This window comes from Phodopus roborovskii, unplaced genomic scaffold, assembly GCF_943737965.1.
Source record: "Phodopus roborovskii unplaced genomic scaffold, PHOROB, whole genome shotgun sequence".
NCBI classification, from domain to species: Eukaryota; Metazoa; Chordata; class Mammalia; order Rodentia; family Cricetidae; genus Phodopus; species Phodopus roborovskii.
In genome coordinates this window covers 11118005-11144238 of record NW_026126651.1, presented here as the reverse complement: position 1 = coordinate 11144238, position 26234 = coordinate 11118005, and the positions used below count along the sequence as shown (strand labels likewise).

General features: G+C 52.9%; 11 non-coding genes across 11 annotated transcripts; all 11 read left to right on the top strand.

The window, feature by feature from the left end:
• Positions 1–1295: 1295 nt before the first annotated feature.
• On the top strand, positions 1296–1388 carry LOC127213971 (small nucleolar RNA SNORD116). The gene has a single exon (XR_007833697.1). It is a non-coding gene; the product is annotated as a small nucleolar RNA SNORD116 (small nucleolar RNA).
• A 2386-nt stretch (positions 1389–3774) lies between these two features.
• LOC127214026 (small nucleolar RNA SNORD116) lies at positions 3775–3867 on the top strand. The gene has a single exon (XR_007833749.1). It is a non-coding gene; the product is annotated as a small nucleolar RNA SNORD116 (small nucleolar RNA).
• Positions 3868–6252: 2385 nt separating this feature from the next.
• LOC127213974 (small nucleolar RNA SNORD116) lies at positions 6253–6344 on the top strand. Its single transcript, XR_007833700.1, has one exon. It is a non-coding gene; the product is annotated as a small nucleolar RNA SNORD116 (small nucleolar RNA).
• Positions 6345–8730: 2386 nt separating this feature from the next.
• LOC127213973 (small nucleolar RNA SNORD116) lies at positions 8731–8822 on the top strand. Its single transcript, XR_007833699.1, has one exon. It is a non-coding gene; the product is annotated as a small nucleolar RNA SNORD116 (small nucleolar RNA).
• Positions 8823–11209: 2387 nt separating this feature from the next.
• On the top strand, positions 11210–11302 carry LOC127214025 (small nucleolar RNA SNORD116). The gene has a single exon (XR_007833748.1). It is a non-coding gene; the product is annotated as a small nucleolar RNA SNORD116 (small nucleolar RNA).
• A 2386-nt stretch (positions 11303–13688) lies between these two features.
• Positions 13689–13780, top strand: LOC127214033 (small nucleolar RNA SNORD116). Its single transcript, XR_007833755.1, has one exon. It is a non-coding gene; the product is annotated as a small nucleolar RNA SNORD116 (small nucleolar RNA).
• Positions 13781–16165: 2385 nt separating this feature from the next.
• Positions 16166–16257, top strand: LOC127214034 (small nucleolar RNA SNORD116). The gene has a single exon (XR_007833756.1). It is a non-coding gene; the product is annotated as a small nucleolar RNA SNORD116 (small nucleolar RNA).
• Positions 16258–18682: 2425 nt separating this feature from the next.
• Positions 18683–18775, top strand: LOC127214029 (small nucleolar RNA SNORD116). Its single transcript, XR_007833752.1, has one exon. It is a non-coding gene; the product is annotated as a small nucleolar RNA SNORD116 (small nucleolar RNA).
• Positions 18776–21159: 2384 nt separating this feature from the next.
• LOC127214024 (small nucleolar RNA SNORD116) lies at positions 21160–21252 on the top strand. The gene has a single exon (XR_007833747.1). It is a non-coding gene; the product is annotated as a small nucleolar RNA SNORD116 (small nucleolar RNA).
• A 2386-nt stretch (positions 21253–23638) lies between these two features.
• LOC127214023 (small nucleolar RNA SNORD116) lies at positions 23639–23731 on the top strand. Its single transcript, XR_007833746.1, has one exon. It is a non-coding gene; the product is annotated as a small nucleolar RNA SNORD116 (small nucleolar RNA).
• Positions 23732–26119: 2388 nt separating this feature from the next.
• LOC127214022 (small nucleolar RNA SNORD116) lies at positions 26120–26212 on the top strand. Its single transcript, XR_007833745.1, has one exon. It is a non-coding gene; the product is annotated as a small nucleolar RNA SNORD116 (small nucleolar RNA).
• The last annotated feature ends 22 nt before the right edge of the window (positions 26213–26234 follow it).

Sequence of the window (26234 nt, the reverse complement as noted above, 5' to 3'; positions counted from 1 at the left end):
CTGAGAAATGCCATACAAGTTACAGCCTGTGGTTTAAGAGTGGGACATACCTCTGTTCATGCAGGAGAAGAATTCAACAAAGGATTTTTGATATGTAAGGCTTCATATCTGGTCATTGGGAACCCTTGAGGATCAAACATCTCTAGCAGAGGAGCAGATGATATCATGTACATATGAAAGATCGACAGTTTTAGACTTATTTTATTGACCCTTGAACATTGTATCATACCTGAAGTCAGATTGTGTTATCCTGGAAGGCACCAGAGAGACACACATAGATCTGGAAAGTGAAGTAACAATATTAAGACATATATAAGGAGGGACAGCAAAATAGATATGACACAAAGACAGAGACTAAGAAACTATGTTTGATTACCCTAGACAGCATGCAATCTATGGTTGTGTAGCCTAAGAGGATAGTTAAGAGTGGAATGAACTTATGCCCATAAGATCATTGGCAGGACAGACTCAAGGTTGCCAATGTAAAAAAAAATTATGCGCAGGTATGTAGATGGCCACCTGGGTAAAAAGATGCCATTTGAAAGGAGGAGGAAGCAGAGGGATGGAGTGGCTGGTAAACCTGGCAAGAACTGAGTACGATCATGGACTGGAAACAGCAAGGATGCACTTGTCAGTAAGTCCACTACAGGACAGACAGGTGGTTTCACTTGTAATGAATATTTGGACAGGTATGTAGATGCCCACCTGGGTGAGAAAGGTGTCACCTTTCTGGCAAAATAAGCTGGAATTTGGGCAGAGCAGGTGTGGTGAGAGAGCAGACGTGATCTGATCATCCCACAGAGACCAGGCAGGCCAACCCCTTCCAGTCAAAGATGCGGAGATCCCAGTGTAACGGTGGCGTGTGCTTTTATGTGTTCACAGGGAGTGTCCCATTCTGTGTCCTGCGTGGCCGGAGTGCCTAAGAGGATCACCAACATCATTTTGCCAGAGCTGGAGGCTCCCGCCTGAGCCTCCAGTGAAGTTGCTCGGTTTTCGTGACAGTCCCCAGAAGGCCAGAAAAAGAAGGTAAGCCACAAAAGACGTGCCCCATCGGCTCAGGTTTCTAGGGCTTTGGTGGTGCTGCGAGGACTGGCCACGGGTGCACCCTGGCCTGCCCGTACACATAGCAGATTGAGGCCTCGATTTCCTGCCCCCTTGCTCTCAGGGGTCCATGGCAGTGTGTTCCCAATCCCAGGCCGGGTCCCCTGTTGATATGTCTCGCACCCCACCAACACCCGTGAAGTCCAGGCCTGTCAGTGCTGAATAGCTCTGTGCAAGGGCACTGCAGAGTGCTTGGATCGATGATGATTCCCAAAAAAACATTCCTTGGAAAGCTGAACAAAATGAGTGAAAACTCAATAACGCCTCTCTCATCGGGACTGAGGTCCGGCACCTTGGGTCACCCAAGTGCTCCGGGAGACAGACACAGGCTCGGGAACCACTCAACTGCTCCTGCCCTCCTCCAGCAGAAGACACAATCCCTGCCCTTGGGCTGGTCCTTTGCCCCTCTCTGCTCACAACCGCGGTCGGGTCGTGGTGAAGACAGAAGGGTTGGCACTTGCTGGCAATCCTCCCTTGCCCTTGTTGACTTGACATCCTGAGAGGCAGTAGGGATGTAGGCCGGCTCCATGCAGAGGCCCTCAGCTAGATTGCCTACTGTGATACTGGAGCAGGAAGAGCAGGGTCCGCACTCCGTGGGCCTGCCCAGAGTGGCCTGCAAGCCCGTGCTGTTTGGTTCAGATGCCTTCAAGTGCGTTGTAGCCCTGCGCCGTGGCTGCTGAGAGACACTGAGATGAGCAGGGCCGGGTACTGTGAACCCGCGGCCATAGTTCTTACTGCGTTGAAGGCAGGAATCTGTCAGGGAGCTGAAGGAAGATGGTCAGGGTTTGAGTGCTGGCATGCCTACAATGTAGTCAGGGCTCATGAACCTCTTGAGAGTAGATCCAAAGCTGTGAGTGGGATGAATGCCACGGGAGATTGATAGCCAGCCTGGGCATCCTGAGTGGGGCAATCAGAAAGGCGCTAAGTGACACGGGAGGGATTGCTCTACCTGAAGGAAGTTTAGGCATTGGCCTGGATACAAAAGGCAAGGTGGATTCGTTCGTTGGTATGGCCTTTCCCTTGGATAATGAGTTTACACTTGTGGCCCTCCCCGCGGAGGGCAAACAGTGCATAGGATGTCCTCTGACTTCCAAGGTGCTAGAGAGCCTCGGAGGCCTTCAGGCAAGGTTAATGCATGTCTAGTCAGGTATCGTGTTCTGTGCTATTCAGCAGTGTGCCATTGCTCGCAGAGGCCCTGTGTGTTGGACGTCTCGGGACCCTATCTGACGAATGGCCTTTGGGTTTGAGCCTGCGGTTTAAGAGTGGGCCAAACTTCTTTTCATGTGTTGGACCAATTCTCCAAAGCAATTTTGGCATGCTAGGTTCCATATGTGGACATTTGAACCCTTGAAGTTTCACCGTGTCTTGGGAGATTCCAGTCCCACCTAGAGCCATCATGCTGAGGCCCACAATACAGGACGTACATATGCAGGTTCCCCAGTTGCAGACCTATTTCATGGACTCTAGAACATTGTGTCACACCTGAAGTCTGATTGTGGTATCCTGCTAGGCATCCAGAGCGACACCCATCATTCAGGAAAATGAAGTATTAAGACACAGAGAAGGAGACAGAGCAAAATAGAGACGAGACAGAGACAAGAGACAGAGAAATAGACTAAGGACCTATGTTTGGGTGTCCTAGAGAGTCTGCCGTCTATGGTTGTGTAGGCCTAAGAGGACTTTTAATAGTGGAATGAATTTATGCCCCTCAGGTCATTGGCAGGACAGACAGATGGTTTCCCTTGGAAGGAAAATATGGGTGGGTATGTAGATGCCCACCTGGGTGAGAAAGGTGTCTCCTGAAAGGAGGAGGAAGGGGAGTCATGGTGTGGCGAAGGCTCAGTGCGGCCATGGACGTGGAGACAGCGAGGTGAGGTTGCACTTGTCGGTATTTGCAGCGGATAGTGCTTCAGGGATGAGGTTTTCAGTAGTGGACCATGGCTATTCCTTGAAGATTGTGCTTTCTGTACTGGGCGTACGTGGCTGTCCTGTCAATCCAGAATTTTAGTGGCATACTACACAGATGGGCAACGATCCTCTTAAAGGCCTTGGAGGTCAAATGGACAAGGGCAAGCTCTTATCCCCTGGAACGAAATCATCCACAGTGTGGCAAAAATATGCTGGAATTTGGGCAGAGCAGGTGTGGTGAGAGAGCAGACGTGATCTGATCATCCCACGGAGACCAGGCAGGCCAACCCCTTCCAGTCAAAGATGCGGAGTTCCCAGTGTAACGGTGGCGTGTGCTTTTATGTGTTCACAGGGAGTGTCCCATTCTGTGTCCTGCGTGGCCGGAGTGCCTAAGAGGATCCCCAACATCATTTTGCCAGAGCTGGAGGCTCCCGCCTGAGCCTCCAGTGAAGTTACTCGGTATTCGTGACAGTCCCCAGAAGGCCAGAAGAAGAAGGTAAGCCACAAAAGACGTGCCCCATCGGCTCAGGATTCTAGGGCTTTGGTGGTGCTGCGAGGACTGGCCACGGGTGCACCCTGGCCTGCCCGTACACATAGCAGATTGAGGCCTCGATTTCCTGCCCCCTTGCCCTCAGGGGTCCATGGCAGTGTGTTCCCAATCCCAGGCCGGGTCCCCTGTTGATATGTCTCGCACCCCACCAACACCCGTGAAGTCCATGCCTGTCAGTGCTGAATAGCTCTGTGCAAGGGCACTGCAGAGTGCTTGGATCGATGATGATTCCCAAAAAACATTCCTTGGAAAAGCTGAACAAAATGAGTGAAAACTCAATAACGCCTCTCTCATCGGGACTGAGGTCCGGCACCTTGGGTCACCCAAGTGCTCCGGGAGACAGACACAGGCTCGGGAAACACTCAACTGCTCCTGCCCTCCTCCAGCAGAAGACACAATCCCTGCCCTTGGGTTAGTCCTTTGCCCCTCTCTGCTCACAACCGCGGTCGGGTCGTGGTGAAGACAGAAGGGTTGGCACTTGCTGGCAATCCTCCCTTGCCCTTGTTGACTTGACATCCTGAGAGGCAGTAGGGATGTCGGCCGGCTCCATGCAGAGGCCCTCAGCTAGATTGCCTACTGTGATACTGGAGCAGGAAGAGCAGGGTCTGCACTCCGTGGGCCTGCCCAGAGTGGCCTGCAAGCCCGTGCTGTTTGGTTCAGATGCCTTCAAGTGCCTTGTAGCCCTGCACCGTGGCTGCTGAGAGACACTGAGATGAGCAGGGCCGGGTACTGTGAGCCCGCGGCCATAGTTCTTACTGCGTTGAAGGCAGGAATCTGTCAGGGAGCTGAAGGAAGATGGTCAGGGTTTGAGTGCTGGCATGCCTACAATGTAGTCAGGGCTCATGAACCACTTGAGAGTAGATCCAAAGCTGTGAGTGGGATGAATGCCACGGGAGATTGATAGCCAGCCTGGGCATCCTGAGTGGGGCAATCGGAAAGGCGCTAAGTGACACGGGAGGGATTGCTCTACCTGAAGGAAGTTTAGGCATTGGCCTGGATACAAAAGGCCAGGTGATTCGTTCGTTGGTATGGCCCTTCCCTTGGATAATGAGTTTACACTTGTGGCCCTCCCCGCGGAGGGCAAACAGTGCATAGGATGTCCTCTGACTTCCAAGGTGCTAGAGGGCCTCGGAGGCCTTCAGGAAAGGTTAATGCATGTCTAGTCAGGTATCGTGTTCTGTGCTATTCAGCAGTGTGCCATTGCTCGCAGAGGCCCTGTGTGTTGGACGTCTCGGGAGCCTATCTGACGAATGGCCTTTGGGATTGAGCCTGCGGTTTAAGAGTGGGCCAAACTTCTTTTCACGTGTTGGACCAATTCTCCAAAGCAATTTTGGCATGCTAGGTTCCATATGTGGACATTTGAACCCTTGAAGTTTCACCGTGTCTTGGGAGATTCCAGTCCCACCTAGAGTCATCATGCTGAGGCCCACAATACAGGACGTACATATGCAGGTTCCCCAGTTGCAGACCTATTTCATGGACTGTAGAACATTGTGTCACACCTGAAGTCTGATTGTGGTATCCTGCTAGGCATCCAGAGAGACACCCATCATTCAGGAAAATGAAGTAGTAAGACACAGAGAAGGAGACAGAGCAAAATAGACACGAGACAGAGACAAGAGACAGAGAAATAGACTAAGGACCTATGTTTGGGTGTCCTAGAGAGTCTGCCGTCTATGGTTGTGTAGGCCTAAGAGGACTTTTAATAGTGGAATGAACTTATGCCCCTCAGGTCATTGGCACGACAGACAGATGGTTTCCCTTTGAAGGAAAATATGTGTGGGTATGTAGATGCCCACCTGGGTGAGAAAGGTGTCTCCTGAAAGGAGGAGGAAGGGGAGTCATGGTGTGGCGAAGGCTCAGTGCGGCCATGGACGTGGAGACAGCGAGGTAAGGTTGCACTTGTCGGTATTTGCAGCGGATAGTGCTTCAGGGATGAGGATTTCAGTAGTGGACCACGGCTATTCCTTGAAGATTGTGCTTTCTGTTCTGGGCGTACGTGGCTGTCCTGTCAATCCAGAATTTTAGTGGCATACTACACAGATGGGCAACGATCCTCTTAAAGGCCAAGGAGGTCAAATGGACAAGGGCAAGCTCTTATCCCCTGGGACGAAATCATCCACAGTGTGGCAAAAATATGCTGGAATTTGGGCAGAGCAGGTGTGGTGAGAGAGCAGATGTGATCTGATCTTCCCACGGAGACCAGGCAGGCCAACCCCTTCCAGTCAAAGATGCGGAGTCCCCAGTGTAACCCTGGCGTGTGCTTTTATGTGTTCACAGGGAGTGTCCCATTATGTGTCCTGCGTGGCCGGAGTGCCTAAGAGGATCCCCAACATCATTTTGCCAGAGCTGGAGGCTCCCGCCTGAGCCTCCAGTGAAGTTGCTCGGTATTCGTGACAGTCCCCAGAAGGCCAGAAGAAGAAGGTAAGCCACAAAAGACGTGTCCCATCGGCTCAGGATTCTAGGGCTTTGGTGGTGCTGCGAGGACTGGCCACGGGTGCACCCTGGCCTGCCCGTACACATAGCAGATTGAGGCCTCGATTTCCTGCCCCCTTGCCCTCAGGGGTCCATGGCAGTGTGTTCCCAATCCCAGGCCGGGTCCCCTGTTGATATGTCTCGCACCCCACCAACACCCGTGAAGTCCATGCCTGTCAGTGCTGAATAGCTCTGTGCAAGGGCACTGCAGAGTGCTTGGATCGATGATGATTCCCAAAAAACATTCCTTGGAAAGCTGAACAAAATGAGTGAAAACTCAATAACGCCTCTCTCATCGGGACTGAGGTCCGGCACCTTGGGTCACCCAAGTGCTCCGGGAGACAGACACAGGCTCGGGAACCACTCAACTGCTCCTGCCCTCCTCCAGCAGAAGACACAATCCCTGCCCTTGGGCTGGTCCTTTGACCCTCTCTGCTCACAACCGCGGTCGGGTCGTGGTGAAGACAGAAGGGTGGGCACTTGCTGGCAATCCTCCCTTGCCCTTGTTGACTTGACATCCTGAGAGGCAGTAGGGATGTCGGCCGGCTCCATGCAGAGGCCCTCAGCTAGATTGCCTACTGTGATACTGGAGCAGGAAGAGCAGGGTCCGCACTCCGTGGGCCTGCCCAGAGTGGCCTGCAAGCCCGTGCTGTTTGGTTCAGATGCCTTCAAGTGCCTTGTAGCCCTGCGCCGTGGCTGCTGAGAGACACTGAGGTGAGCAGGGCCGGGTACTGTGAGCCTGCGGCCATAGTTCTTACTGCGTTGAAGGCAGGAATCTGTCAGGGAGCTGAAGGAAGATGGTCAGGGTTTGAGTGCTGGCATGCCTACAATGTAGTCAGGGCTCATGAACCACTTGATAGTAAATCCAAAGCTGTGAATGGGATGAATGCCACGGGAGATTGATAGCCAGCCTGGGCATCCTGAGTGGGGCAATCGGAAAGGCGCTAAGTGACACGGAAGGGATTGCTCTACCTGAAGGAAGTTTAGGCATTGGCCTGGATACAAAAGGCAAGGTGGATTCGTTCGTTGGTATGGCCTTTCCCTTGGATAATGAGTTTACACTTGTGGCCCTCCCCGCGGAGGGCAAACAGTGCATAGGATGTCCTCTGACTTCCAAGGTGCTAGAGGGCCTCGGAGGCCTTCAGGCAAGGTTAATGCATGTCTAGTCAGGTATCGTGTTCTGTGCTATTCAGCAGTGTGCCATTGCTCGCAGAGGCCCTGTGTGATGGACGTCTCGGGAGCCTATCTGACGAATGGCCTTTGGGTTTGAGCCTGCGGTTTAAGAGTGGGCCAAACTTCTTTTCACGTGTTGGACCAATTCTCCAAAGCAATTTTGGCATGCTAGGTTCCATATGTGGACATTTGAACCCTTGAAGTTGCACCGTGTCTTGGGAGACTCCAGTCCCACCTAGAGTGTTCATGCTGAGGCCCACAATACAGGACGTACATATGCAGGTTCCCCAGTTGCAGACCTATTTCATGGACTCTAGAACATTGTGTCACACCTGAAGTCTGATTGTGGTATCCTGCTAGGCATCCAGAGCGACACCCATCATTCAGGAAAATGAAGTATTAAGACACAGAGAAGGAGACAGAGCAAAATAGAGACGAGACAGAGACAAGAGACAGAGAAATAGACTAAGGACCTACGTTTGGGTGTCCTAGAGAGTCTGCCGTCTATGGTTGTGTAGGCCTAAGAGGACTTTTAATAGTGGAATGAACTTATGCCCCTCAGGTCATTGGCAGGACAGACAGATGGTTTCCCTTGGAAGGAAAATATGGGTGGGTATGTAGATGCCCACCTGGGTGAGAAAGGTGTCTCCTGAAAGGAGGAGGAAGGGGAGTCATGGTGGGGCGAAGGCTCAGTGCGGCCATGGACGTGGAGACAGCGAGGTGATGTTGCACTTGTCGGTATTTGAAGCGGATAGTGCTTCAGGGATGAGGATTTCGGTAGTGGACCACGGCTATTCCTTGAAGATTGTTCTTTCTGTTCTGGGCGTACGTGGCTGTCCTGTCAATCCAGAATTTTAGTGGCATACTACACAGATGGGCAACGATCCTCTTAACGGCCAAGGAGGTCAAATGGGCAAGGGCAAGCTCTTATCCCCTGGGACGAAATCATCTACAGTGTGGCAAAAATATGCTGGAATTTGGGCAGAGCAGGTGTGGTGTGAGAGCAGACATGATCTGATCATCCCACGGAGACCAGGCAGGCCAACCCCTTCCAGTCAAAGATGCGGAGTTCCCAGTGTAACGGTGGCGTGTGCTTTTATGTGTTCACAGGGAGTGTCCCATTATGTGTCCTGCGTGGCCGGAGTGCCTAAGAGGATCCCCAACATCATTTTGCCAGAGCTGGAGGCTCCCGCCTGAGCCTCCAGTGAAGTTGCTCGGTATTCGTGACAGTCCCCAGAAGGCCAGAAGAAGAAGGTAAGCCCCAAAAGACATGCCCCATCGGATCAGGATTCTAGGGCTTTGGTGGTGCTGCGAGGACTGGCCACGGGTGCACCCTGGCCTGCCCGTACACATAGCAGATTGAGGCCTCGATTTCCTGCCCCCTTGCCCTCAGGGGTCCATGGCAGTGTGTTCCCAATCCCAGGCCGGGTCCCCTGTTGATATGTCTCGCACCCCACCAACACCCGTGAAGTCCATGCCTGTCAGTGCTGAATAGCTCTGTGCAAGGGCACTGCAGAGTGCTTGGATCGATGATGATTCCCAAAAAACATTCCTTGGAAAGCTGAACAAAATGAGTGAAAACTCAATAACGCCTCTCTCATCGGGACTGAGGTCCGGCACCTTGGGTCACCCAAGTGCTCCGGGAGACAGACACAGGCTCGGGAACCACTCAACTGCTCCTGCCCTCCTCCAGCAGAAGACACAATCCCTGCCCTTGGGCTGGTCCTTTGCCCCTCTCTGCTCACAACCGCGGTCGGGTCGTGGTGAAGACAGAAGGGTTGGCACTTGCTGGCAATCCTCCCTTGCTCTTGTTGACTTGACATCCTGAGAGGCAGTAGGGATGTCGGCCGGCTCCATGCAGAGGCCCTCAGCTAGATTGCCTACTGTGATACTGGAGCAGGAAGAGCAGGGTCCGCACTCCGTGGGCCTGCCCAGAGTGGCCTGCAAGCCCGTGCTGTTTGGTTCAGATGCCTTCAAGTGCCTTGTAGCCCTGCGCCGTGGCTGCTGAGAGACACTGAGGTGAGCAGGGCCGGGTACTGTGAGCCCACGGCCATAGTTCTTACTGCGTTGAAGGCAGGAATCTGTCAGGGAGCTGAAGGAAGATGGTCAGGGTTTGAGTTCTGGCATGCCTACAATGTAGTCAGGGCTCATGAACCACTTGAGAGTAGATCCAAAGCTGTGAGTGGGATGAATGCCACGGGAGATTGATAGCCAGCCTGGGCATCCTGAGTGGGGCAATCGGAAAGGCGCTAAGTGACACGGGAGGGATTGCTCTACCTGAAGGAAATTTAGGCATTGGCCTGGATACAAAAGGCAAGGTGGATTCGTTCGTTGGTATGGCCCTTCCCTTGGATAATGAGTTTACACTTGTGGCCCTCCCCGCGGAGGGCAAACAGTGCATAGGATGTCCTCTGACTTCCAAGGTGCTAGAGGGCCTCGGAGGCCTCCAGGCAAGGTTAATGCATGTCTAGTCAGGTATCGTGTTCTGTGCTATTCAGCAGTGTGCCATTGCTCGCAGAGGCCCTGTGTGTTGGACGTCTCGGGAGCCTATCTGACGAATGGCCTTTGGGTTTGAGCCTGCGGTTTAAGAGTGGGCCAAACTTCTTTTCACGTGTTGGACCAATTCTCCAAAGCAATTTTGGCATGCTAGGTTCCATATGTGGACATTTGAACCCTTGAAGTTGCACCGTGTCTTGGGAGACTCCAGTCCCACCTAGAGTGTTCATGCTGAGGCCCACAATACAGGACGTACATATGCAGGTTCCCCAGTTGCAGACCTATTTCATGGACTCTAGAACATTGTGTCACACCTGAAGTCTGATTGTGGTATCCTGCTAGGCATCCAGAGCGACACCCATCATTCAGGAAAATGAAGTATTAAGACACAGAGAAGGAGACAGAGCAAAATAGAGACGAGACAGAGACAAGAGACAGAGAAATAGACTAAGGACCTACGTTTGGGTGTCCTAGAGAGTCTGCCGTCTATGGTTGTGTAGGCCTAAGAGGACTTTTAATAGTGGAATGAACTTATGCCCCTCAGGTCATTGCCAGGACAGACAGATGGTTTCCATTGGAAGGAAAATATGGGTGGGTATGTAGATGCCCACCTGGGTGAGAAAGGTGTCTCCTGAAAGGAGGAGGAAGGGGAGTCGTGGTGGGGGCGAAGGCTCAGTGCGGCCATGGACGTGGAGACAGCGAGGTGATGTTGCACTTGTCGGTATTTGAAGCGGATAGTGCTTCAGGGATGAGGATTTCAGTAGTGGACCACGGCTATTCCTTGAAGATTGTTCTTTCTGTTCTGGGCATACGTGGCTGTCCTGTCAATCCAGAATTTTAGTGGCATACTACACAGATGGGCAACGATCCTCTTAACGGCCAAGGAGGTCAAATGGGCAAGGGCAAGCTCTTATCCCCTGGGACGAAATCATCCACAGTGTGGCAAAAATATGCTGGAATTTGGGCAGAGCAGGTGTGGTGAGAGAGCAGACGTGATCTGATCATCCCACGGAGACCAGGCAGGCCAACCCCTTCCAGTCAAAGATGCAGAGTTCCCAGTGTAACGGTGGCGTGTGCTTTTATGTGTTCACAGGGAGTGTCCCATTCTGTGTCCTGCGTGGCCGGAGTGCCTAAGAGGATCCCCAACATCATTTTGCCAGAGCTGGAGGCTCCCGCCTGAGCCTCCAGTGAAGTTGCTCGGTATTCGTGACAGTCCCCAGAAGGCCAGAAGAAGAAGGTAAGCCACAAAAGACGTGTCCCATCGGCTCAGGATTCTAGGGCTTTGGTGGTGCTGCGAGGACTGGCCACGGGTGCACCCTGGCCTGCCCGTACACATAGCAGATTGAGGCCTCGATTTCCTGCCCCCTTGCCCTCACGGGTCCATGGCAGTGTGTTCCCAATCCCAAGCCGGGTCCCCTGTTGATATGTCTTGCACCCCACCAACACCCATGAAGTCCATGCCTGTCAGTGCTGAATAGCTCTGTGCAAGGGCACTGCAGAGTGCTTGGATCGATGATGATTCCCAAAAAACATTCCTTGGAAAAGCTGAACAAAATGAGTGAAAACTCAATAACGCCTCTCTCATCGGGACTGAGGTCCGGCACCTTGGGTCACCCAAGTGCTCCGGGAGACAGACACAGGCTCGGGAACCACTCAACTGCTCCTGCCCTCCTCCAGCAGAAGACACAATCCCTGCCCTTGGGCTGGTCCTTTGCCCCTCTCTGCTCACAACCGCGGTCGGGTCGTGGTGAAGACAGAAGGGTTGGCACTTGCTGGCAATCCTCCCTTGCCCTTGTTGACTTGACATCCTGAGAGGAAGTAGGGATGTCGGCCGGCTCCATGCAGAGGCCCTCAGCTAGATTGCCTACTGTGATACTGGAGCAGGAAGAGCAGGGTCCGCACTCCGTGGGCCTGCCCAGAGTGGCCTGCAAGCCCGTGCTGTTTGGTTCAGATGCCTTCAAGTGCCTTGTAGCCCTGCGCCGTGGCTGCTGAGAGACACTGAGGTGAGCAGGGCCGGGTATTGTGAGCCCGCGGCCATAGTTCTTACTGCATTGAAGACAGGAATCTGTCAGGGAGCTGAAGGAAGATGGTCAGGGTTTGAGTGCTGGCATGCCTACAATGTAGTCAGGGCTCATGAACTACTTGATAGTAGATCCAAAGCTGTGAGTGGGATGAATGCCACGGGAGATTGATAGCCAGCCTGGGCATCCTGAGTGGGGCAATCGGAAAGGCGCTAAGTGACACGGGAGGGATTGCTCTACCTGAAGGAAGTTTAGGCATTGGCCTGGATACAAAAGGCAAGGTGGATTCGTTCGTTGGTATGGCCCTTCCCTTGGATAATGAGTTTACACTTGTGGCCCTCCCCGCGGAGGGCAAACAGTGCATAGGATGTCCTCTGACTTCCAAGGTGCTAGAGGGCCTCGGAGTCCTCCAGGCAAGGTTAATGCATGTCTAGTCAGGTATCGTGTTCTGTGCTATTCAGCAGTGTGCCATTGCTCGCAGAGGCCCTGTGTGTTGGACGTCTCGGGAGCCTATCTGACGAATGGCCTTTGGGTTTGAGCCTGCGGTTTAAGAGTGGGCCAAACTTCTTTTCACGTGTTGGACCAATTCTCCAAAGCAATTTTGGCATGCTAGGTTCCATATGTGGACATTTGAATCCTTGAAGTTGCACCGTGTCTTGGGAGATTCCAGTCCCACCTAGAGTCATCGTGCTGCGGCCCACAATACAGGACGTACATATGCAGGTTCCCCAGTTGCAGACCTATTTCATGGACTCTAGAACATTGTGTCACACCTGAAGTCTGATTGTGGTATCCTGCTAGGCATCCAGAGCGACACCCATCATTCAGGAAAATGAAGTATTAAGACACAGAGAAGGAGACAGAGCAAAATAGAGACGAGACAGAGACAAGAGACAGAGAAATAGACTAAGGACCTACGTTTGGGTGTCCTAGAGAGTCTGCCGTCTATGGTTGTGTAGGCCTAAGAGGACTTTTAATAGTGGAATGAACTTATGCCCCTCAGGTCATTGCCAGGACAGACAGATGGTTTCCATTGGAAGGAAAATATGGGTGGGTATGTAGATGCCCACCTGGGTGAGAAAGGTGTCTCCTGAAAGGAGGAGGAAGGGGAGTCGTGGTGGGGCGAAGGCTCAGTGCGGCCATGGACGTGGAGACAGCGAGGTGATGTTGCACTTGTCGGTATTTGAAGCGGATAGTGCTTCAGGGATGAGGATTTCAGTAGTGGACCACGGCTATTCCTTGAAGATTGTTCTTTCTGTTCTGGGCGTACGTGGCTGTCCTGTCAATCCAGAATTTTAGTGGCATACTACACAGATGGGCAACGATCCTCTTAACGGCCAAGGAGGTCAAATGGGCAAGGGCAAGCTCTTATCCCCTGGGACGAAATCATCCACAGTGTGGCAAAAATATGCTGGAATTTGGGCAGAGCAGGTGTGGTGAGAGAGCAGACGTGATCTGATCATCCCACGGAGACCAGGCAGGCCAACCCCTTCCAGTCAAAGATGCGGAGTTCCCAGTGTAACGGTGGCGTGTGCTTTTATGTGTTCACAGGGAGTGTCCCATTCTGTGTCCTGCGTGGCCGGAGTGCCTAAGAGGATCCCCAACATCATTTTGCCAGAGCTGGAGGCTCCCGCCTGAGCCTCCAGTGAAGTTGCTCGGTATCCGTGACAGTCCCCAGAAGGCCAGAAGAAGAAGGTAAGCCACAAAAGACGTGCCCCATCGGCTCAGGATTCTAGGGCTTTGGTGGTGCTGCGAGGACTGGCCACGGGTGCACCCTGGCCTGCCCGTACACATAGCAGATTGAGGCCTCGATTTCCTGCCCCCTTGCCCTCAGGGGTCCATGGCAGTGTGTTCCCAATCCCAGGCCGGGTCCCCTGTTGATATGTCTCGCACCCCACCAACACCCGTGAAGTCCATGCCTGTCAGTGCTGAATAGCTCTGTGCAAGGTCACTGCAGAGTGCTTGGATCGATGATGATTCCCAAAAAACATTCCTTGGAAAGCTGAACAAAATGAGTGAAAACTCAATAACGCCTCTCTCATCGGGACTGATGTCCGGCACCTTGGGTCAACCAAGTGCTCCGGGAGACAGACACAGGCTCGGGAACCACTCAACTGCTCCTGCCCTCCTCCAGCAGAAGACACAATCCTTGCCCTTGGGCTGGTCCTTTGCCCCTCTCTGCTCACAACCGCGGTCGGGTCGTGGTGAAGACAGAAGGGTTGGCACTTGCTGGCAATCCTCCCTTGCCCTTGTTGACTTGACATCCTGAGAGGCAGTAGGGATGTCGGCCGGCTCCATGCAGAGGCCCTCAGCTAGATTGCCTACTGTGATACTGGAGCAGGAAGAGCAGGGTCCGCACTCCGTGGGCCTGCCCAGAGTGGCCTGCAAGCCCGTGCTGTTTGGTTCAGATGCCTTCAAGTGCGTTGTAGCCCTGCGCCGTGGCTGCTGAGAGACACTGAGATCAGCAGGGCCGGGTACTGTGAGCCCGCGACCATAGTTCTTACTGCGTTGAAGGCAGGAATCTGTCAGGGAGCTGAAGGAAGATGGTCAGGGTTTGAGTGCTGGCATGCCAACAATGTAGTCAGGGCTCATGAACCACTTGAGAGTAGATCCAAAGCTGTGAGTGGGATGAATGCCACGGGAGATTGATAGCCAGCCTGGGCATCCTGAGTGGGGCAATCGGAAAGGCGCTAAGTGACACAGGAGGGATTGCTCTACCTGAAGGAAGTTTAGGCATTGGCCTGGATACAAAAGGCAAGGTGGATTCGTTCGTTGGTATGGCCCTTCCCTTGGATAATGAGTTTACACTTGTGGCCCTCCCCGCGGAGGGCAAACAGTGCATAGGATGTCCTCTGACTTCCAAAGTGCTAGAGGGCCTCGGAGGCCTCCAGGCAAGGTTAATGCATGTCTAGTCAGGTATCGTGTTCTTTGCTATTCAGCAGTGTGCCATTGCTCGCAGAGGCCCTGTGTGTTGGACGTCTCGGGAGCCTATCTGACAAATGGCCTTTGGGTTTGAGCCTGCGGTTTAAGAGTGGGCCAAACTTCTTTTCACGTGTTGGACCAATTCTCCAAAGCAATTTTGGCATGCTAGGTTCCATATGTGGACATTTGAACCCTTGAAGTTGCACCGTGTCTTGGGAGATTCCAGTCCCACCTAGAGTCATCATGCTGAGGCCAATAATACAGGACGTACATATGCAGGTTCTCCAGTTGCAGACCTATTTCATGGACTCTAGAACATTGTGTCACACCTGAAGTCTGATTGTGGTATCCTGCTAGGCATCCAGAGAGACACCCATCATTCAGGAAAATGAAGTATTAAGACACAGAGAAGGAGACAGAGCAAAATAGAGACGAGACAGAGAAAAGAGACAGAGAAATAGACTAAGGACCTACGTTTGGGTATCCTAGAGAGTCTGCTTCTATGTTTGTGTAGGCCTAAGAGGACTTTTAATAGTGGAATGAACTTATGCCCCTCAGGTCATTGGCAGGACAGACAGATGGTTTCCCTTGGAAGGAAAATATGGGTTTGGTATGTAGATGCCCACCTGGGTGAGAAAGGTGTCTCCTGAAAGGAGGAGGAAGGGGAGTCATGGTGTGGCGAAGGCTCAGTGCGGCCATGGACGTGGAGACAGCGAGGTGATGTTGCACTTGTCGGTATTTGCAGCGGATAGTGCTTCAGGGATGAGGTTTTCAGTAGTGGACCACGGCTATTCCTTGAAGATTGTGCTTTCTGTTCTGTGCGTACGTGGCTGTCCTGTCAATCCAGAATTTTAGTGGCATACTACACAGATGGGCAACGATCCTCTTAACGGCCAAGGAGGTCAAATGGACAAGGGCAAGCTCTTATCCCCTGGGACGAAATCATCCACAGTGTGGCAAAAATATGCTGGAATTTGGGCAGAGCAGGTGTGGTGAGAGAGCAGACGTGATCTGATCATCCCACGGAGACCAGGCAGGCCAACCCCTTCCAGTCAAAGATGCGGAGTTCCCAGTGTAACGGTGGCGTGTGCTTTTATGTGTTCACAGGGATTGTCCCATTCTGTGTCCTGCGTGTCCGGAGTGCCTAAGAGGATCCCCAACATCATTTTCCCAGAGCTGGAGGCTCCCGCCTGAGGCTCCAGTGAAGTTGCTCGGTATTCGTGACAGTCCCCAGAAGGCCAAGAGAAGAAGGTAAGCCACAAAAGACGTGCCCCATCGGATCAGGATTCTAGGGCTTTGGTGGTGCTGCGAGGACTGGCAACGGGTGCACCCTGGCCTGCCCGTACACATAGCAGATTGAGGCCTCGATTTCCTGCCCCCTTGCCCTCAGGGTCCATGGCAGTGTGTTCCCAATCCCAGGCCGGGTCCCCTGTTGATATGTCTCGCACCCCACCAACACCCGTGAAGTCCATGCCTGTCAGTGCTGAATAGCTCTGTGCAAGGGCACTGCAGAGTGCTTGGATCGATGATGATTCCCAAAAAACATTCCTTGGAAAGCTGAACAAAATGAGGGAAAACTCAATAACGCCTTTCTCAACGGGACTGAGGTCCGGCACCTTGGGTCACCCAAGTGCTCCGGGAGACAGACACAGGCTCGGGAACCACTCAACTGCTCCTGCCCTCCTCCAGCAGAAGACACAATCCCTGCCCTTGGGCTGGTCCTTTGCCCCTCTCTGCTCACAACCGCGGTCGGGTCGTGGTGAAGACAGAAGGGTTGGCACTTGCTGGCAATCCTCCCTTGCCCTTGTTGACTTGACATCCTGAGAGGCAGTCCTCCCTTGCCCTTGTTGACTTGACATCCTGAGAGGCAGTAGGGATGTCGGCCGGCTCCTTGCAGAGTCCCTCTGCTCGATTGCCTACTGTGATACTGGAGCAGGAAGAGCAGGGTCCGCACTCCGTGGGCCTGCCCAGAGTGGCCTGCAAGCCCGTGCTGTTTGGTTCATATGCCTTCAAGTGCGTTGTAGCCCTGCGCCGTGGCTGCTGAGAGACACTGAGATGAGCAGGGCCGGGTACTGTGAGCCCGCGGCCATAGTTCTTACTGCGTTGAAGGCAGGAATCTGTCAGGGAGCTGAAGGAAGATGGTCAGGGTTTGAGTGCTGGCATGCCTACAATGTAGTCAGGGCTCATGAACCACTTGAGAGTAGATCCAAAGCTGTGAGTGGGATGAATGCCACGGGAGATTGATAGCCAGCCTGGGCATCCTGAGTGGGGCAATCGGAAAGGCGCTAAGTGACACGGGAGGGATTGCTCTACCTGAAGGAAGTTTAGGCATTGGCTTGGATACAAAAGGCCAGGTGGATTCGTTCGTTGGTATGGCCTTTCCCTTGGATAATGAGTTTACACTTGTGGCCCTCCCCGCGGAGGACAAACAGTGTATAGGATGTCCTCTGACTTCCAAGGTGCTAGGGGGCACGGAGGCCTTCAGGCAAGGTTAATGCATGTCTAGTCAGGTATCGTGTTCTGTGCTATTCAGCAGTGTGCCATTGCTCGCAGAGGCCCTGTGTGTTGGACGTCTCGGGAGCCTATCTGACGAATGGCCTTTGGGTTTGAGCCTGCGGTTTAAGAGTGGGCCAAACTTCTTTTCACGTGTTGGACCAATTCTCCAAAGCAATTTTGGCATGCTAGGTTCTACATGTGGACATTTGAACCCTTGAAGTTGCACCGTGTCTTGGGAGATTCCAGTCCCACCTAGAGTCATCATGCTGAGGCCCACAATACAGGACGTACATATGCAGGGTCCCCAGTTGCAGACCTATTTCATGGACTCTAGAACATTGTGTCACACCTGAAGTCTGATTGTGGTATCCTGCTAGGCATCCAGAGAGACACCCATCATTCAGGAAAATGAAGTATTAAGACACAGAGAAGGAGACAGAGCAAAATAGAGACGAGACAGAGACAAGAGACAGAGAAATAGACTAAGGACCTATGTTTGAGTGTCCTAGAGAGTCTGCTGTCTATGGTTGTGTAGGCCTAAGAGGACTTTTAATAGTGGAATGAACTTATGCCCCTCAGGTCATTGGCAGGACAGACAGATGGTTTCCCTTGGAAGGAAAATATGGGTGGGTATGTAGATGCCCACCTGGGTGAGAAAGGTGTCTCCTGAAAGGAGGAGGAAGGGGAGTCATGGTGTGGAGAAGGCTCAGTGCGGCCATGGACGTGGAGACAGCGAGGTGAGGTAGCACTTGTCGGTATTTGCATCGGATAGTGCTTCAGGGATGAGGTTTTCAGTAGTGGACCACGGCTATTCCTTGAAGATTGTGCTTTCTGTTCTGGGCGTACGTGGCTGTCCTGTCAATCCAGAATTTTAGTGGCATACTACACAGATGGGCAACGATCCTCTTAACGGCGAAGGAGGTCAAATGGACAAGGGCAAGCTCTTATTCCCTGGGATGAAATCATCCACAGTGTGGCAAAAATATGCTGGAATTTGGGCAGAGCAGGTGTGGTGAGAGAGCAGACGTGATCTGATCATCCCACGGAGACCAGGCAGGCCAACCCCTTCCAGTCAAAGATGCGGAGTTCCCAGTGTAACGGTGGCGTGTGCTTTTATGTGTTCACAGGGAGTGTCCCATTCTGTGTCCTGCGTGGCCGGAGTGCCTAAGAGGATCCCCAACATCATTTTGCTAGAGCTGGAGGCTCCCGCCTGAGCCTCCAGTGAAGTTGCTCGGTATTCGTGACAGTCCCCAGAAGGCCAGAAGAAGAAGGTAAGCCACAAAAGATGTGCCCCATCGGCTCAGGATTCTAGGGCTTTGGTGGTGCTGCTAGGACTGGCCACGGGTGCACCCTGGCCTGCCCGTACACATAGCAGATTGAGGCCTCGATTTCCTGTCCCCTTGCCCTCAGGGGTCCATGGCAGTGTGTTTCCAATCCCAGGCCGGGTCCCCTGTTGATATGTCTCGCACCCCACCAACACCCGTGAAGTCCATGCCTGTCAGTGCTGAATAGCTCTGTGCAAGGGCACTGCAGAGTGCTTGGATCGATGATGATTCCCAAAAAACATTCCTTGGAAAAGCTGAACAAAATGAGTGAAAACTCAATAACGACTCTCTCATCGGGACTGAGGTCCGACACCTTGGGTCACCCAAGTGCTCCGGGAGATAGACACAGGCTCGGGAACCACTCAACTGCTCCTGCCCTCCTCCAGCAGAAGACACAATCCCTGCCCTTGGGCTGGTCCTTTGCCCCTCTATGCTCACAACCGCGGTCGGGTCGTGGTGAAGACAGAAGGGTTGGCATTTGCTGGCAATCTTCCCTTGCCCTTGTTGACTTGACATCCTGAGAGGCAGTAGGGATGTTGGCCGGCTCCATGCAGAGGCCCTCAGCTAGATTGCCTACTGTGATACTGGAGCAGGAAGAGCAGGGTCTGCACTCCGTGGGCCTGCCCAGAGTGGCCTGCAAGCCCGTGCTGTTTGGTTCAGATGCCTTCAAGTGCGTTGTAGCCCTGCTCCGTGGCTGCTGAGAGACACTGAGATGAGCAGGGCCGGGTACTGTGAGCATGCGGCCATAGTTCTTACTGCGTTGAAGGCAGGAATCTGTCAGGGAGCTGAAGGAAGATGGTCAGGGTTTGAGTGCTGGCATGCCTACAATGTAGTCAGGGCTCATGAACCACTTGAGAGTAGATCCAAAGCTGTGAGTGGGATGAATGCCACGGGAGATAGATAGCCAGCCTGGGCATCCTGAGTGGGGCAATCGGAAAGGCGCTAAGTGACACGGGAGGGATTGCTCTACCTGAAGGAAGTTTAGGCATTGGCCTGGATACAAAAGGCAAGGTGGATTCGTTCGTTGGTATGGCCCTTCCCTTGGATAATGAGTTTACACTTGTGGCCCTCCCCGCGGAGGGCAAACAGTGCATAGGATGTCCTCTGACTTCCAAGGTGCTAGAGGGCCTCGGAGGCCTCCAGGCAAGGTTAATGCATGTCTAGTCAGGTATCGTGTTCTGTGCTATTCAGCAGTGTGCCATTGCTCGCAGAGGCCCTGTGTGTTGGACGTCTCGGGACCCTATCTGACGAATGGCCTTTGGGTTTGAGCCTGCGGTTTAAGAGTGGGCCAAACTTATTTTCAAGTGTTGGACCAATTCTCCAAAGCAATTTTGGCATGCTAGGTTCCATATGTGGACATTTGAACCCTTGAAGTTGCACCGTGTCTTGGGAGATTCCAGTCGCACCTAGAGTCATCATGCTGAGGCCCACAATACAGGACGTACAAATGCAGGGTCCCCAGTTGCAGACCTATTTCATGGACTCTAGAACATTGTGTCACACCTGAAGTCTGATTGTGGTATCCTGCTAGGCATCCAGAGAGACACCCATCATTCAGGAAAATGAAGTATTAAGACACAGAGAAGGAGACAGAGCAAAATAGAGAAGAGACAGAGACAAGAGACAGAGAAATAGACTAAGGACCTATGTTTGGGTGTCCTAGAGAGTCTGCCATCTATGGTTGTGTAGGCCTAAGAGGACTTTTAATTGTGGAATGAACTTATGCCCCTCAGGTCATTGGCACGACAGACAGATGGTTTCCCTTTGAAGGAAAATATGTGTGGGTATGTAGATGCCCACCTGGGTGAGAAAGGTGTCTCCTGAAAGGAGGAGGAAGGGGAGTCATGGTGTGGCGAAGGCTCAGTGCGGCCATCGACGTGGAGACAGCGAGGTGAGTTTGCACTTGTCGGTATTTGCAGCGGATAGTGCTTCAGGGATGAGGTTTCAGTAGTGGACCACGGCTATTCCTTGAAGATTGTGCTTTCTGTTCTGGGCGTACGTGGCTGTCCTGTCAATCCAGAATTTTAGTGGCATACTACACAGATGGGTAACGATCCTCTTAACGGCCAAGGAGGTCAAATGGACAAGGGCAAGCTCTTATTCCCTGGGACGAAATCATCCACAGTGTGGCAAAAATATGCTGGAATTTGGGCAGAGCAGGTGTGGTGAGAGAGCAATGTGATCTGATCATCCCACGGAGACCAGGCAGGCCAACCCCTTCCAGTCAAAGATGCGGAGTTCCCAGTGTAACGGTGGCGTGTGCTTTTATGTGTTCACAGGGAGTGTCCCATTCTGTGTCCTGCGTGGCCGGAGTGCCTAAGAGGATCCCCAACATCATTTTGCCAGTGCTGGAGGTTCCCGCCTGAGCCTCCAGTGAAGTTGCTCGGTATTCGTGACAGTCCCCAGAAGGCCAGAAGAAGAAGGTAAGCCACAAAAGACATGCCCCATCGGCTCAGGATTCTAGGGCTTTGGTGGTGCTGCGAGGACTGGCCACGGGTGCACCCTGGCCTGCCCGTACACATAGCATATTGAGGCCTCGATTTCCTGCCCCCTTGCCCTCAGGGGTCCATGGCAGTGTGTTCCCAATCCCAGGCCGGGTCCCCTGTTGATATGTCTCGCACCCCACCAACACCCGTGAAGTCCATGCCTGTCAGTGCTGAATAGCTCTGTGCAAGGGCACTGCAGAGTGCTTGGATCGATGATGATTCCCAAAAAACATTCCTTGGAAAAGCTGAACAAAATGAGTGAAAACTCAATAACGCCTCTCTCATCGGGACTGAGGTCCGGCACCTTGGGTCACCCAAGTGCTCCGAGGAGACAGACACAGGCTCGGGAACCACTCAACTGCTCCTGCCCTCCTCCAGCAGAAGACACAATCCCTGCCCTTGGGCTGGTCCTTTGCCCCTCTCTGCTCACAACCGCGGTCGGGTCGTGGTGAAGACAGAAGGGTTGGCACTTGCTGGCAATCCTCCCTTGCCCTTGTTGACTTGACATCCTGAGAGGCAGTAGGGATGTCGGCCGGCTCCATGCGGAGGCCCTCAGCTAGATTGCCTACTGTGATACTGGAGCAGGAAGAGCAGGGTCCGCACTCCGTGGGCCTGCCCAGAGTGGCCTGCAAGCCCGTGCTGTTTGGTTCAGATGCCTTCAAGTGCATTGTAGCCCTGCGCCGTGGCTGCTGAGAGACACTGAGATGAGCAGGGCCGGGTACTGTGAGCCCGCGACCATAGTTCTTACTGCGTTGAAGGCAGGAATCTGTCAGGGAGCTGAAGGAAGATGGTCAGGGTTTGAGTGCTGGCATGCCTACAATGTAGTCAGGGCTCATGAACCACTTGAGAGTAGATCCAAAGCTGTGAGTGGGATGAATGCCACGGGAGATTGATAGCCAGCCTGGGCATCCTTAGTGGGGCAATCGGAAAGGCGCTAAGTGACAAGGGAGGGATTGCTCTACCTGAAGGAAGTTTAGGCATTGGCCTGGATACAAAAGGCAAGGTGGATTCGTTCGTTGGTATGGCCCTTCCCTTGGATAATGAGTTTTCACTTGTGGCCCTCCCCGCGGAGGGCAAACAGTGCATAGGATGTCCTCTGACTTCCAAGGTGCTAGAGGGCCTCGGAGGCCTCCAGGCAAGGTTAATGCATGTCTAGTCAGGTATCGTGTTCTGTGCTATTCAGCAGTGTGCCATTGCTCGCAGAGGCCCTGTGTGTTGGACGTCTCGGGACCCTATCTGACGAATGGCCTTTGGGTTTGAGCCTGCGGTTTAAGAGTGGGCCAAACTTATTTTCAAGTGTTGGACCAATTCTCCAAAGCAATTTTGGCATGCTAGGTTCCATATGTGGACATATGAACCCTTGAAGTTGCACCGTGTCTTGGGAGATTCCAGTGGCACCTAGAGTCATCATGCTGAGGCCCACAATACAGGACGTACATATGCAGGTTCCCCAGTTGCAGACCTATTTCATGGACTCTAGATCATTGTGTCACACCTGAAGTCTGATTGTGGTATCCTGCTAGGCATCCAGAGAGACACCCATCATTCAGGAAAATGAAGTATTAAGACACAGAGAAGGAGACAGAGCAAAATAGAGACGAGAGAGAGACAAGAGACAGAGAAATAGACTATGGACCTATGTTTGGGTGTCCTAGAGAGTCTGCCATCTATGGTTGTGTAGGCCTAAGAGGACTTTTAATTGTGGAATGAACTTATGCCCCTCAGGTCATTGGCACGACAGACAGATTGTTTCCCTTTGAAGGAAAATATGTGTGGGTATGTAGATGCCCACCTGGGTGAGAAAGGTGTCTCCTGAAAGGAGGAGGAAGGGGAGTCATGGTGTGGCGAAGGCTCAGTGCGGCCATGGACGTGGAGACAGCGAGGTGAGGTTGCACTTGTCGGTATTTGCAGCGGATAGTGCTTCAGGGATGAGGTTTTCAGTAGTGGACCACGGCTATTCCTTGAAGATTGTGCTTTCTGTTCTGGGCGTACGTGGCTGTCCTGTCAATCCAGAATTTTAGTGGCATACTACACAGATGGGTAACGATCCTCTTAACGGCCAAGGAGGTCAAATGGACAAGGGCAAGCTCTTATTCCCTGGGACGAAATCATCCACAGTGTGGCAAAAATATGCTGGAATTTGGGCAGAGCAGGTGTGGTGAGAGAGCAATGTGATCTGATCATCCCACGGAGACCAGGCAGGCCAACCCCTTCCAGTCAAAGATGCGGAGTTCCCAGTGTAACGGTGGCGTGTGCTTTTATGTGTTCACAGGGAGTGTCCCATTCTGTGTCCTGCGTGGCCGGAGTGCCTAAGAGGATCCCCAACATCATTTTGCCAGTGCTGGAGGTTCCCGCCTGAGCCTCCAGTGAAGTTGCTCGGTATTCGTGACAGTCCCCAGAAGGCCAGAAGAAGAAGGTAAGCCACAAAAGACGTGCCCCATCGGCTCAGGATTCTAGGGCTTTGGTGGTGCTGCGAGGACTGGCCACGGGTGCACCCTGGCCTGCCCGTACACATAGCATATTGAGGCCTCGATTTCCTGCCCCCTTGCCCTCAGGGGTCCATGGCAGTGTGTTCCCAATCCCAGGCCGGGTCCCCTGTTGATATGTCTCGCACCCCACCAACACCCGTGAAGTCCATGCCTGTCAGTGCTGAATAGCTCTGTGCAAGGGCACTGCAGAGTGCTTGGATCGATGATGATTCCCAAAAAACATTCCTTGGAAAAGCTGAACAAAATGAGTGAAAACTCAATAACGCCTCTCTCATCGGGACTGAGGTCCGGCACCTTGGGTCACCCAAGTGCTCCGAGGAGACAGACACAGGCTCGGGAACCACTCAACTGCTCCTGCCCTCCTCCAGCAGAAGACACAATCCCTGCCCTTGGGCTGGTCCTTTGCCCCTCTCTGCTCACAACCGCGGTCGGGTCGTGGTGAAGACAGAAGGGTTGGCACTTGCTGGCAATCCTCCCTTGCCCTTGTTGACTTGACATCCTGAGAGGCAGTAGGGATGTCGGCCGGCTCCATGCGGAGGCCCTCAGCTAGATTGCCTACTGTGATACTGGAGCAGGAAGAGCAGGGTCCGCACTCCGTGGGCCTGCCCAGAGTGGCCTGCAAGCCCGTGCTGTTTGGTTCAGATGCCTTCAAGTGCGTTGTAGCCCTGCGCCGTGGCTGCTGAGAGACACTGAGATGAGCAGGGCCGGGTACTGTGAGCCCGCGACCATAGTTCTTACTGCGTTGAAGGCAGGAATCTGTCAGGGAGCTGAAGGAAGATGGTCAGGGTTTGAGTGCTGGCATGCCTACAATGTAGTCAGGGCTCATGAACCACTTGAGAGTAGATCCAAAGCTGTGAGTGGGATGAATGCCACGGGAGATTGATAGCCAGCCTGGGCATCCTTAGTGGGGCAATCGGAAAGGCGCTAAGTGACAAGGGAGGGATTGCTCTACCTGAAGGAAGTTTAGGCATTGGCCTGGATACAAAAGGCAAGGTGGATTCGTTCGTTGGTATGGCCCTTCCCTTGGATAATGAGTTTTCACTTGTGGCCCTCCCCGCGGAGGGCAAACAGTGCATAGGATGTCCTCTGACTTCCAAGGTGCTAGAGGGCCTCGGAGGCCTCCAGGCAAGGTTAATGCATGTCTAGTCAGGTATCGTGTTCTGTGCTATTCAGCAGTGTGCCATTGCTCGCAGAGGCCCTGTGTGTTGGACGTCTCGGGACCCTATCTGACGAATGGCCTTTGGGTTTGAGCCTGCGGTTTAAGAGTGGGCCAAACTTATTTTCAAGTGTTGGACCAATTCTCCAAAGCAATTTTGGCATGCTAGGTTCCATATGTGGACATATGAACCCTTGAAGTTGCACCGTGTCTTGGGAGATTCCAGTGGCACCTAGAGTCATCATGCTGAGGCCCACAATACAGGACGTACATATGCAGGTTCCCCAGTTGCAGACCTATTTCATGGACTCTAGATCATTGTGTCACACCTGAAGTCTGATTGTGGTATCCTGCTAGGCATCCAGAGAGACACCCATCATTCAGGAAAATGAAGTATTAAGACACAGAGAAGGAGACAGAGCAAAATAGAGACGAGAGAGAGACAAGAGACAGAGAAATAGACTATGGACCTATGTTTGGGTGTCCTAGAGAGTCTGCCATCTATGGTTGTGTAGGCCTAAGAGGACTTTTAATTGTGGAATGAACTTATGCCCCTCAGGTCATTGGCACGACAGACAGATTGTTTCCCTTTGAAGGAAAATATGTGTGGGTATGTAGATGCCCACCTGGGTGAGAAAGGTGTCTCCTGAAAGGAGGAGGAAGGGGGAGTCATGGTGTGGCGAAGGCTCAGTGTGGCCATGGACGTGGAGACAGCGAGGTGATGTTGCACTTGTCGGTATTTGCAGCGGATAGTGCTTCAGGGATGAGGTTTTCAGTAGTGGACCACGGCTATTGCTTGAAGATTGTGCTTTCTGTTCTGGGCGTACGTGGCTGTCCTGTCAATCCAGAATTTTAGTGGCATACTACACAGATGGGTAACGATCCTCTTAACGGCCAAGGAGGTCAAATGGACAAGGGCAAGCTCTTATTCCCTGGGACGAAATCATCCACAGTGTGGCAAAAATATGCTGGAATTTGGGCAGAGCAGGTGTGGTGAGAGAGCAGACATGATCTGATCATCCCACGGAGACCAGGCAGGCCAACCCCTTCCAGTCAAAGATGCGGAGTTCCCAGTGTAACGGTGGCGTGTGCTTTTATGTGTTCACAGGGAGTGTCCCATTCTGTGTCCTGCGTGGCCGGAGTGCCTAAGAGGATCCCCAACATCATTTTGCCAGAGCTGGAGGCTCCCGCCTGAGCGTCCAGTGAAGTTGCTCGGTATTCGTGACAGTCCCCAGAAGGCCAGAAGAAGAAGGTAAGCCACAAAAGACATGCCCCATCGGCTCAGGATTCTAGGGCTTTGGTGGTGCTGCGAGGACTGGCCACGGGTGCACCCTGGCCTGCCCGTACACATAGCATATTGAGGCCTCGATTTCCTGCCCCCTTGCCCTCAGGGGTCCATGTCAGTGTGTTCCCAATCCCAGGCCGGGTCCCCTGTTGATATGTCTCGCACCCCACCAACACCCGTGAAGTCCATGCCTGTCAGTGCTGAATAGCTCTGTGCAAGGGCACTGCAGAGTGCTTGGATCGATGATGATTCCCAAAAAACATTCCTTGGAAAAGCTGAACAAAATGAGTGAAAACTCAATAACGCCTCTCTCATCGGGACTGAGGTCCGACACCTTGGGTCACCCAAGTG